This window comes from Pogoniulus pusillus, chromosome 24, assembly GCF_015220805.1.
Source record: "Pogoniulus pusillus isolate bPogPus1 chromosome 24, bPogPus1.pri, whole genome shotgun sequence".
Taxonomy (NCBI): Eukaryota; Metazoa; Chordata; class Aves; order Piciformes; family Lybiidae; genus Pogoniulus; species Pogoniulus pusillus.
In genome coordinates this window covers 19,707,503-19,719,728 of record NC_087287.1, presented here as the reverse complement: position 1 = coordinate 19,719,728, position 12,226 = coordinate 19,707,503, and the positions used below count along the sequence as shown (strand labels likewise).

The following is a 12,226-nucleotide window of genomic DNA, read 5'->3' as shown; positions in this document are numbered from 1 at the left end:
GGGCACAATCCCCTCCCTTGCCCTGCTGCCCACACTGCTCTTGCTGCAGCCCAGCACAGAGTTGTGTCTGGGCTGCACTCACACTGCAGGCTCCTGTGGAGCTTTGCATCAGCCCAGACCCCCAGGGCCTGTTCCTCAGGGCTGCTCTCAGCCATTCCCCACCCAGCCTGGAGCTGTGCTTGGGACTGCACCCACACAGGTGCAGGACCTTATAGGGCAGAGGTCTCAGAGGGAAATGTTGAATGTTTGTTTACAAAGCAGGATACAAGTAAGATGCACAAAGCCTCAGTGTTCATTGTTCTTTCTGTTAGGGGCGAGCTGTAGAAACTGCAAATCTGTGAGGTGATAATTTGTTAAGTGGCTACAGTCATTTATGTATGTGTGCTTTGCAAACAGGGGTAGAACAGCCAGCTGAGTGCTGGCACTTCCTGACATGCAACATGTGGAGTGAGCTGCATTCTTGCATGCACTTTGGATGGTGTTTCCTCCTCAGCAGCACACGGTCAGAATGCATTAAAGGCAGTCCCCAGACAGAATCACTGAGTCACAGAACTGTGAAGATTGGAAAGGATCTCAAGGGTCATCCAGTTCCAACCCCTCTGCCATGGGCAAGGATACCTCACACTAGATCAGGTTGCCCAGAGGTGCATCCAGCCTGGCCTTAAAATGATCCAGGGATGAAGCTTCCACCACAGAGGATCACAGGGTCAGGGGTTGGAAGGGGCCCAAAATGATCATTGAGTCCAACCTCCCTGCAAGAGCAGCATCACACATTCTAACTCAGGGCACACAGGAACACATCCAGACAGGGCTGCAAAGGCTCCACAGAAGGAGACTCCACAACCTCTCTGGGCAGCCTGTGCCAGGGCTCTGGCACCCTTACACTAAAGAAGTTCCCCCTTGTGTTGAGCTGGAACCTCCTGTGCTGCAGCTCACATCCATTGCACAGAGAGCAAGTGAGCAGAGTTTGTCCCCCCACTCCTGACCCCCAGCCCTCAGATATTTATACACATTGATTAAATCCCCTCTCAATCTTCTCTTCTCCAGACTGAGCAGCCCCAGGGCCCTCAGCCTCTCCCCATCAGCCATGCCCTCCTGGCCTCTCATCATCCTCATAGCCCTCTGCTGGACCCTCTCCAGCAGAATCCTGTCCCTCTGAAACTGGGGAGCCCAAAACTGAAGGCAGTACTCAAGATGAGGTCTCAGCAGGGCAGAGTAGAAGAGGAGGAGAACCTCCCTTCACCTGCTGCACACACTCTGCTTAATGCACCCCAGGATCCCATTGGCCTTCTTGGCCCCCAGGGCACATTGCTGTGCCATGGATGTTCTCCACCAGCACCCCCAGGGCCCTCTCCACAGGGCTGCTCTTCAGCAGTCACCTCCCAATTCCTTCCCAGGTGCAGGACTCTACACTTGTCCTTGTTGCACCTCATTTGTTTCCTCTGTGCCCAGCTGTCAGTCTGTCCAAGTCCTGCTGGGTGGCCACACAGCCTCCCTGGGCAGCCTGTGCCAGTGTCTCACCACCCTCGTGGGGAAGAACTTCTTCCTAACATCCAATCTCAATCTGCCTTCCTCTAGCTTGGATCCATTCCCTCCAGTCCTGTCACTACCCAACACACTAACAAGTCCCTCCCCAGCTTTCCTGTAGCTCCCTTCAGATCCTGGAAGGCCACAATAAGGTTGCCTCAGAGCCTTCTCCAAACTGAACAACCCCAACTCTCTCAGCCTGTTGAGCTGAGAGCAGCTCCTGGCCCATCTCTGGGCATGCTCCATCTATGCTGCTGAGGGCAAAATAACATTTCTGGCTGGTTAAAATGTGTACTTTGTCCTGTTCACCCCTGCAAGGCTCCAGCAGAGTGGGTCAAGGAGTCAGGTGGGTGGATGGCAGAGGACAGCACTGGTTCTGCAGGATGTGCTCTCAGGCCCTGCTCTTGGCCCCATGCTCAGCTGCTGGTTGCTGGCTCTGCCTGTGTAGGGCACAGGCAAGGGGCAGGCACACAGAGCTGGCTGACACATTGCATGCTTGACAGACCCAGGGGCACTGAGCCTGTGTTTCTTTCTTCCCCACCACCCTCAACATGTGTCACATCTGAGTGGACTGAGGAACTGAGTGCTCTGGTGAGTGCAGGACAGTGCTGAAACCCCTCGGGGAGTACCTGCAGGGTACACACAGCCTCAGAATTTGTGTCTCATCGTGGTCCTAGAATCATAGAATGGCTCAGGTTGGAAGGGACCTCAGAGACCATCTGCTCCAACCTTCATGCCACGGGCAGAGACATCTCCTAACTAGACTTGGTTGCTCAAGGCTTCATCCAGCCTGGCCTTGAAGACCTCCAGGGAGAGAGTATTGCAAAGTTACCTTCAAGGAGACTTTACACCTTCCAGAGCCTTCCAGATCCAATGTTAGCTTACAATGTTCTTGCCTTCCAGACCCAAATCCAACTTGAAACAGCCCATTATCCCTCCAGCCCAATATCCCTCCAGCCCATTATCCCTCCAGCCCAATATCCCTCCAGCCCATTACCCCTCCAGCCCAATATCCCTCCAGTGCTGGTAGCAAGGGAGCCCCAGCACTCCATACCCACTCAAGGGTGCAGTGTCATCTCATCAGGTGTGGAGGTAAAAGCCCTAAGGGCAGTTCAAACACCTTTAACCTAACAAATCAAGGTTAAGGATTGGTCCAGCAGAACCATCTCCAAAAGAGTCCAGTGGAAATGGAGTTTGTTTCCTTATCTGTGTGTCACCACACTCTCTCTTACTCCCTAAACACATTGCTCCCTCTCACAGCCAGGCTCTGTGGAAATAAACCCTGTCTACTCTCCAGCTCTTTGAGTGCTACCCGAGGGTTGTTTTGAACACAAAGCACCAGAATCCAGCATGGGGCTGAGCCCTAGGGAAGGCAAGAAGCTGCAGAGCTGGGTGCATGCCTCGAACCACAGCAGGCATTCTAGTGCTGAGCCACAGGGGCGTGGAGCCAGAGGTTTCTGATGGCAGCAGGCAATGCCCCCTGCTCCTGCCAGGGGACACTCACACAGGTCCCATTAACCACCAGCCCCAGGGCAGCAACAAAAGCTCTCTGCTCACCCAGCACTGCGTCCTTCGGGCAAGGACCAGCTGGGAAGGGGAAGTGTATTGAAATCAATGCCCTACATGTAACTTCACAGCCACTGCCCTGCCCAGGGACACTGCAATGATGATTGCTCCCCGCAGTCATGATCCCTACACAATTCCACTGCACCCTGAATGTAAGGTTCCTCCTCTCCCTCTGTCCCTTAGGAACGTGGGCTGCTTTCTCCCCAGAGGCACAGATGAGAGCCACTCGACTCTCACAGTTGTGTCTGTTGAAAACCAAGCTGTGTGCCAGGTCTCTCTTGCACAAACAAGGTCAGGACATACTGAGAGCCCACCCACTGCCAAAGAACACTGACAGCTGCTGGGCCATGGATCACACCACTCACTGCCCTCCTGACCCATCATCAGGAAGGCACTGACTGCAATCACAGAATCATAGAATGGGCTGGGCTGGAAGGCACCTCCAAAGCTCAGCCAGTGCAACCCCCTCTGTGCTCAGCAGGGACAGCCTCAGCTAGAGCAGGTTGCACAGAGCCATGTTGAGCCTCATCTTGAATATCTCCAGGGATGAGACCACAACCACCTCCCTGAGGGACCTGTCCCACTACCTTCACGGTGCAAACTCGTTCCCAGAGTCCCGAGGGGATCAGCTGCCTTCAGTTTTGGGCTCCCCAGTTTCAGAGGGACAAGGATCTGCTGGAGAGGGTCCAGCAGAAGACTACAAGGATGACTGGGGGACTGGAGCACTGCCTGATGAGGAGAGGCTGCTCAGTCTGGAGAAGAGAAGACTGAGAGGGGGTTTAATCAATGTGTATAAATATCTGAGGGCTGGGGGTCAGGAGTGGGGGGACAAACTCTGCTCACTTGCTCTCTGTGCAATGGATGTGAGCTGCAGCACAGGAGGTTCCAGCTCAACACAAGGGGGAACTTCTTTAGTGAAAGGGTGCCAGAGCCCTGGCACAGGCTGCCCAGAGCAACAATGGACAAGTTAATGTCATTTCATTGGAGCATGGAGAGTTTTATGTCTGCCAGCACAGCTTGGACCTTCCCCTTGCTGCTTCTGCTGTGCCTGCTGCTATCTTCCCCCGCAGCTGTTGTGGCTGTTGCTGCTTTGCTGCTTTGCCACTGCTTGACTCCTTCCCCATCTTCCTTTAAGGTTATATTCTATTGCTGCAGTAGTTTCTGCTCCTTATATTCTTACATTTATGTTAAACTAGAAAAAATACAACTTCATTTTTCCTGACTTTCCAAACCTCCCTGTTGTAGTGAGTTTACTCTACCAGAGGAGGGATCCACCCTAACCTGAGACAATGTATTGGAATCATAGAATCAGGCAGGCTGGAAGAGAGCTCCAAGCTCAGCCAGCCCAACCTAGCACCCAGCCCTGCCCAACCAACCAGACCATGGCACTAAGTGCCCCAGCCAGGCTTGGCTGCAACACCTCCAGCCACAGCCACTCCACCACCTCCCTGGGCAGCCCATTCCAATGCCAATCACTCTCTCTGACAACAACTTCCTCCTCACAGCCAGCCTGGACCTGCCCTGGCACAGCTTCACACTCTGTCCCCTTCTTCTCTTGCTGGCTGCCTGGCAGCAGAGCCCAACCCCACCTGGCTACAGCCTCCCTGCAGGCAGCTGCAGGCAGCAATGAGCTCTGCCCTCAGCCTCCTCTGCTGCAGGCTGCACACCCCCAGCTCCCTCAGCCTCTCCTCACAGGGCTCTGCTCCAGGCCCCTCCCCAGCCTTGCTGCCCTTCTCTCAACACCTTCCAGCACCTCAGCAGCTCTCTGCAATTCAGGAGCCCACAACTGGACACAGCACTCAAGGGGTGTCCTGAGCAGTGCTGAGCACAGGGGCACAAGAACCTCCCTTGTCCTGCTGCCCACACTGCTCCTGAGCCAGCCCAGGATGCCATTGGCTCTCTTGGCCACCTGGGCACACTGCTGCCTTGGCTTCAGCCTACTGATCAGGAAAGCCTCACTTCTGAACGCTCTTTTGATGGATATTTCGGGTGACAGAGGAGGCAGAGGCAGCTCAGCAGAAGAGCAGTGCTTTTGCTGTACATGACTGCTGCTAAAGGACAGACACTCTTGTACTAATGGCCACTATAAATAGCATATCCAATGGGTAAGTCAAATCCTCACAGGGCAGCTATTGAGACCTCAGAGTTTCCTTATGGTTCAGTTAAAGTTCAAGGAAGCCTAATGATAAAGAACACACCAAAAGCAGAAGGGGAGTCAGGCAGCCTGGATGCACAGCAAATTCTTCACAGCCTCTCTCATTAGAGAGAGTGTTTTGCTTGTAAGGATTTATTTAAGCAGGTAAACACTCCCTGACTCCACTGTGTGCTACAAAAGATGGCACTAATGAACTGCAAGCAACACCACATATGTGTTTCTTATGGGCAGCAGGGCCCTTGGCTTCACAGAAGACCCCAGCACAAGACAGAGCAGCAGCACAACTCCCTTTGCCATTTGCTGCCCTGCTGTGCCCAGGGGCCAGTGGATTTCAGTGACTGTGGCACCCACAAGTACACATGGTCCTCAAAAGTGATGCCCAAAACAGGGAGGAGACATTATGAAAGACTCTTGGGCAGAGCCTCCCAAGTCCCCTACCAATGGGCAGAGAGCTGACACAAGGGGGACAGCCATTCTGCTGCTCCCTCAAGCATTGCCACCTTGCACCGAGCCCCAAGAGGTCTGCCAGGTCCAGTCTGCCCAGCTGCTGCTGAGGCCACAGCTGCTGTCTGGCAGGAGCAGAGGCCTCTGTCCTGCTGCAAAGGCAGGCACTTGATTTGGGCACCATGATGATTTAAACCAGGGTTACACCTCAAGCCAGAAAGTGCTGCCTGCTCCTGGTGTTGGATTTCTACAAACCCCAGCCCCCAAGCACCAATTCAGGACATGGAATGGGTTAGGTTGGAAGGGACCTCAAGGATCAGCCAGTCCCAACCCCCTGCCATAGGCAGGGACACCTCCCACTAGAACAGGTCACTCAAGGCCTCATCCAACCTGGCCTTGAACACCTCCAGGGAGGTTGTGGAGCACAGAAGCACCCAATGTGATCTTTGATCACACTCTGTGCTTCTGTGCTCTGCAACCTGCCTGGGCAACCTGTGCCAGTGTCTCACCACCCTCACTGCAAACAACTTCTTCCTAACAGCCAGTTTCAATCTCCCCTCTGCCACTTCAAACCCATTCCTCCTCCTGCCATTCCCAGACCTTGTCAGTAGTCCCTCCCCAGCCCTCCTGCAGCCCCTTCACATCCTGCAAGGCCACTCCAAGGTCTCCTCCAAGCCTTCTCCTCTCCAGGCTGCACAGCCCCAACTCTCTCAGCCTGGCCTCACAGCAGAGCTGCTGCAGCCCTCTCAGCATCTTGGTGGCCTCCTCTGCACTGCCTCCAACACTTCCATGTGCTTCTTGTGCTGGGGGCTGCAGAACTGCACCCAGGAGTGCTGGTGGGGTGTGAGGAGAGCAGAGCCAAGGGGCACAATCCCCTCCCTTGCCCTGCTGCCCACACTGCTCTTGCTGCAGCCCAGCACAGGCTTGTGTCTGGGCTGCACTCACCCTGCAGGCTCCTATGGAGCTTTGCATCAGCCCAGACCCCCAGGGCCTGTTCCTCAGGGCTGCTCTCAGCCATTCCCCACCCAGCGTGGCCCAAACTGTTCCATGTCCTTCCTGTGCTGGGGGCTCCAGAACTGCACACAGGACTCCAAGTGGAATCTCCCTGCCCCACAGAGAGCAGCAGGATGCACAGGCAACGCTGAACCAGTTTGTGATGGTACAGAGGGCTGCAGCCTTTGCCCTTTGCCCAGTCTGAAGGGCCAGTGCCTCAAAAACCAGCAGCCCCTCTCATAACCACAGGCAAGGGCACAGCAGCTGCACCATCCCCACCCCAGCCTGCCTTGGCACTGATGCTTGACCTGCAGGTTGTGTCATTCAGACACCTGAGAGAGCCCCCCTTTACTAACAGGCTCAACCAGGGGCTGTTAAGGCAGGGCCACTTGCCAGACACGGCCACAGCAGAGCCACAGAGCAGGTCCCAGGCCCTGCAGACAGCCAAGAGTCTCAGTTCTTACTGATGCTGCTGCAGTTGTCAGTGGACTGCAGATGTCTCCACCGCACCTGAATCCATTACCTGCGGCGCTTTCCATTTCCCAGGCAACCTTTCCAGCCCATTAAGCACTTCACCAGACAGCTTTAGCAGCCCCAGGGACAGACCTATGGAGGGTGGCAGGAGCAGTTAAACCCAAACATGTGTCTGAGCTTCTACCGACCGTTCCCAGGAAGCTGCTAGGAACAACTGCCAGCTACAAAGGCAGGAGCACCAAGGAGGTCTGTGACACAGCCCTGCAGCCACGTCCTCTGTCTGCTCCCTTTGTGCTCCCTTTAATGGCTTTCTTCAGCCTCAGGCACTGTTTCTCTTCCTAACCTACCACAACCTCAGGCTAGGTTTGCCAGGAGCACATTTCCTAGGCTCAGACATTTGCCCTCCTCCAGCAGCACCTTTCACCTCCTCTCCCTTCCCACCTCACTGTGTGATGCTGCATTATTTTCTGGAGGATTGCTTTTGCCAGCAAAAGCAGAGCTCAGGCCCTTGCAGCTCAGTGTCCAGGCTGGTAGGGGAACTGGAGCAAGCACAACTGGCCAGCTCCTCACCTCCCCTGGCGATCTCAGGCTGCAGTCCCTGCAGTCAGATCAGACATTGCCTCCCCAGCTCTTCCTCTGCATCCCAGCTTGTAGTCAGCTGTGTTTCATTACTGCCACTCAGCCACCTCAGCCCACCTGCCTCTGGTTTATTGCCACCTGAGTGCCCACGGCACAGCAACAGGGACAGCTCCTCCTAATAAGAACCACAGAATCAGCCACGGTTGGAAGGGACCACAAGCATCAGCCAGTGCCAACCCCCCTGCCATGCACTGTCCCTGGCTGCACACAGCCTCAGCCAGCCTGGCCTCAAACACCTCCAGCCATGGGGCCTCAACCACCTCCCTGGGCAACCCATTCCAGCCTCTCACCACTCTCCTGCTCTACAACTTCCTCCTCACCTCCAGCCTCACTCTCCCCACCTCCACCTTTGCTCCATTCCCCCCACTCCTGACACTCCCTCACAGCCTCAAAAGTCCCTCTCCAGCTTTTTTGGAGCCCCCTTCAGGTCCTGGCAGGCCACAAGAAGGTCCCCTGGGAGCCTCCTCTGCTCCAGCCTGCACAGCCCCAACTCTTTCAGGCTGTGCTCACAGCAGAGCTGCTGCAGCCTCTGAGCATCCTCCTGGCCCTGCTCTGGACACTCTCCAGCATCTCCACAGCCCTCTTGTCCCAGGGGCTCCAGAGCTGGATGCAGCACTCCAGGTGGGGTCTCAGCAGAGCAGAGCAGAGGGGCAGAATCCCCTCCCTGGCCCTGCTGCCCACACTGTTGCTGCTGCAGCCCAGGTTCTGGTTGCTCTCTGGGCTGCAAGTGCACACTGCTGGCTCCTGCTCAGCTTCTCCTCCACCAGCACCCCCAAGTCCCTCTCCTCAGGGCTACTCTCCAGCCATTCCCTGCCCAGCCTGGAGTTGTGCTTGGCATTGCCTTGACCCAGATGCAGGACACTGCACTTGGTCGTGTTGCACCTCCTGAGCTTGGCTTGTGCCCACCTCTGCAGCCTGCCCAGGTCCCTCTGGATGGATCCTGCCCTCCAGCCTGGCTGCAGCACCACACAGCTTGGTGTGGGCAGCAACCTTGCTGAGGCTGCACTCAGTGCCTCTGTCCATGGCACCCACAGAGATGTTGAACAAGACTGGTGCCAGGACTGATCCCTGAGGGACTCCACTTGTCTCTGGCCTGCACTTGGCCATGGAGCCATTGCCAGCCACTCTTTGGGTGCAGCCATCAAGCCAGTTCTGCATCCATCAGTGCTCCACCCCTCACACCCATGTGCCACCAGCTTGGAGACCAGGATGTGGTGTGGGACAGTGCCAAAGGCCTTGCTCAGCTCCAGGTCAATAACACCAACAAGAAAAAACCCTTCCACATCCCCTCAATTCCACCAGGACACTTCCCAGGCCCTGCACCTCTCTAGCGAGGGCTGTGCCTGGCGCCGCTGCGGCAGCAGCAGGTCTGGGCTCTGCCGATGCCGCCTGGGCTCTGCAAACCAGCACCGGAGGCACAGGCGCAGCTCCCGGCGCTGGCACTGCGCGGCACAACCACTGCTCCAGCAGCACAGCGAGCGGGAGGGACGGCAGGAGGAGACCGAAAATCGCATCAGAGCTTGAGGTGTGCTCACAGAGCCACCTCTCAGCCCCCCCCCGAGGAAACGAGCAGTGGGCTGGGTGAAGGCAAAGGGTAACGAACGCTCCGCAGCACCGGGAGAGCGCAAACGGCTGGGAAGAACAAATCACACCGTCCCTTAGTGCTGCTGCGTCCCAAGGCAGAGCACTGGCAGCGCCCAGCCAAAGGCTCGGCTGTGTGTGTGCTTGCCTACTCGGGAAAACAAAGCCATTTCAGTCCAAATGTGCCTGTCAGAATCCCCAGCGGGGCGCAGAGCCGTTTCCAGGGTAACCGGCGCTAATTGTTGGCACAGCAACAGAAACCACAGAGCAACCTGCACGGCTTGGTCAGGCAAAACACCCCAAGCATGTTCCTGGCCAAGGGAAAGGCACAAAGGGGCTGTTTGCTACCCCTGACAGTTGGAAAAGCAAACAGGCCCTATGGATTTTTTGCCCCCCGGGCACTGTGATCGCGAGTGCAGCAGCACAACAAACCAAGCAGCTCTTCGATTTGTTCAGAGGCATCAGCCAGGCCCCCAAGGACAGCTCCTCAGTGCACGCTCAGCTCTACGGGCAGCTGGGGGTGGGCAAGGCTGCCCAAAGGCTGTGGGGACAGGAGCTGAGCTCTGATACAGACACCAAAGACACGTCCCAAGCTGGGAAGGACAAGCCTGGAGAAGAGGAGGCTCAGGGCAGACCTTATTGCTGTCTACAGCTACCTGAGGGGTGGTTGTGGCCAGGAGGAGGTTGCTCTCTTCTCTCAGGTGGCCAGCACCAGAACGAGAGGACACAGCCTCAGGCTGTGCCAGGGGAGATTTAGGCTGGAGGTGAGGAGAAAGTTCTTCCCTGAGAGAGTCATTGGACACTGGAATGGGCTGCCCGGGGAGGTGGTGGAGTCGCCGTCCCTGGAGCTGTTCAAGGCAGGATTGGACGTGGCACTTGGTGCCATGGTCTGGCCTTGAGCTCTGTGGTAAAGGGTTGGACTTGATGATCTGTGAGGTCTCTTCCAACCTTGGTGATACTGTGATACTGTGATACTGTGATGCTGTGATACTGTGATGCTGTGATACTGTGATACTGTGAACTCCAAGCGGTGCCTCTCAAAGGGCCAGGGCAGAGCAGCGAGCGCGGCAGGACGAGCGAGTTACGCATAGCTCGGATGGCGCCAACAGATTAGTGCTCAGCTGAGGGAAAAGGCAGGAGCAGGACACAAATATTTGCTTTTGGGAGTGTCAATATTTCGCTGTAAGTAGGTCCTTGATCTGGCAACACCAACAGTAATTGGCAGGAGGGATGAAGGCAAATAATGGGAGCATCAGCTTTGGAAAGAGAGGAAACCACAACACAAGTGACAGCAGCGCTTCCCTAATCACCTCCTTGACTCGCAGCCACTGGAGCATCAGTGAGGGCAGTGACAGATTCAGCTAATCAGCGGGATCGGCCAGCCAGCCAACGGATCAGGCCGGGAAAGGGTTGGTTTTCAGCAAGGAAAGAGCTCTGATTGTTCAGTGCCCTGAGCCCCAAAGGTAGGAGGGCTCAGAGTGCCTCCAGGGAACGCTGCGCTGCGGTGCCTCTGTGGGGAGAAGGCAGCACAGAGGAGGGACAGCAGATTGGCAGCCTGCTGAGCTCACAGCCAGCAGCTCACACCTCTGTTTTCTGGTTCTTCAGGTACTCTGCAGCTCCTTCTACCTCCTCCTTAAACTCTAGATGGTAAATTTGAATTGTCATTATCTAGCCCCTTGCAATCATAGAGTCAAGCAGGTTGGCAGAGAGCTCCAAGCTCAGCCAGCCCAACCTAGCACCCAGCCCTGCCCAACCAACCACACCATGGCACTAAGTGCCCCAGCCAGGCTTGGCTGCAACACCTCCAGGCACAGCCACTCCACCACCTCCCTGGGCAGCCCATTCCAGTGTCAATCACTCTCTCTGACAACAACTTCCTCCTCACAGCCAGCCTAGACCTGCCCTGGCACAACTTGAGACTCTGTCCCCTTCTTCTCTTGCTGGCTGCCTGGCAGCAGAGCCCAACCCCACCTGGCTACAGCCTCCCTGCAGGCAGCTGCAGGCAGCAATGAGCTCTGCCCTCAGCCTCCTCTGCTGCAGGCTGCACACCCCCAGCTCCCTCAGCCTCTCCTCACAGGGCTCTGCTCCAGGCCCCTCCCCAGCCTTGCTGCCCTTCTCTCAACACCTTCCAGCACCTCAGCAGCTCTCTGCAATTCAGGAGCCCACAGCTGGACACAGCACTCAAGGGGTGGTCTGAGCAGTGCTGAGCACAGGGGCAGAGTCAACTCCCTTGTCCTGCTGCCCACACTGCTCCTGAGCCAGCCCAGGATGCCATTGGCTCTGCTGCCCACCTGGGCACTGCTGCCTCCTCTTCAGCTCCTCTCTACCAGCACCCCCAGCTCCCTCTCTGCCTGTCTGCTCTTAGCCACTCTGTCCCCAGCCTCTAGTGCTGCTTGGGGACACATCATAACACATCTGCTTTACAATTGCTCAAAAGCCACATCCTGGCTGCTGCTGAGCTGGGTCAGACTGGACATGCTCTGGCAGAGATAGACAAGAGCACGGAGAGTGGCTTTGTCCATGGAGCCATGGCTGCTCCACAGCATTTGGGGAAGCAGCAGCCCGAGACTCAAGCTGAATCATTTCCACACCTTCTGCATGTTCTTCAGGTCTGCTGCCTCATTTGAATCTTCCTGATCTGGGCAGATAGTCCAAATCTCCACGACAAAATCCAAAGCAGCTCATGCCAGGAGCCACAAGTGATTCAGCAAGCTGCAGTGAGCCCCTTCTCAGCTCCCCAGCACCCCAGTGCCTGGGCATTAGGTAGAGGCCTCTGCCACGCTGTCTAGCAGCCATAAAACAAACCACTAAGGGATCAGTCCTGGCACCACCCTCTCCCTTGAAATA

At 56.2% G+C, this 12,226-nt stretch overlaps 1 protein-coding gene across 36 annotated transcripts in view; it reads right to left on the bottom strand.

Moving 5' to 3' along the window:
- The window catches only part of MAP2 (microtubule associated protein 2), a 346,649-nt gene that overhangs the window by 73,676 nt on the left and 260,747 nt on the right, over positions 1 to 12,226 (bottom strand). The gene's annotated exons all lie outside the window — the stretch shown is intronic.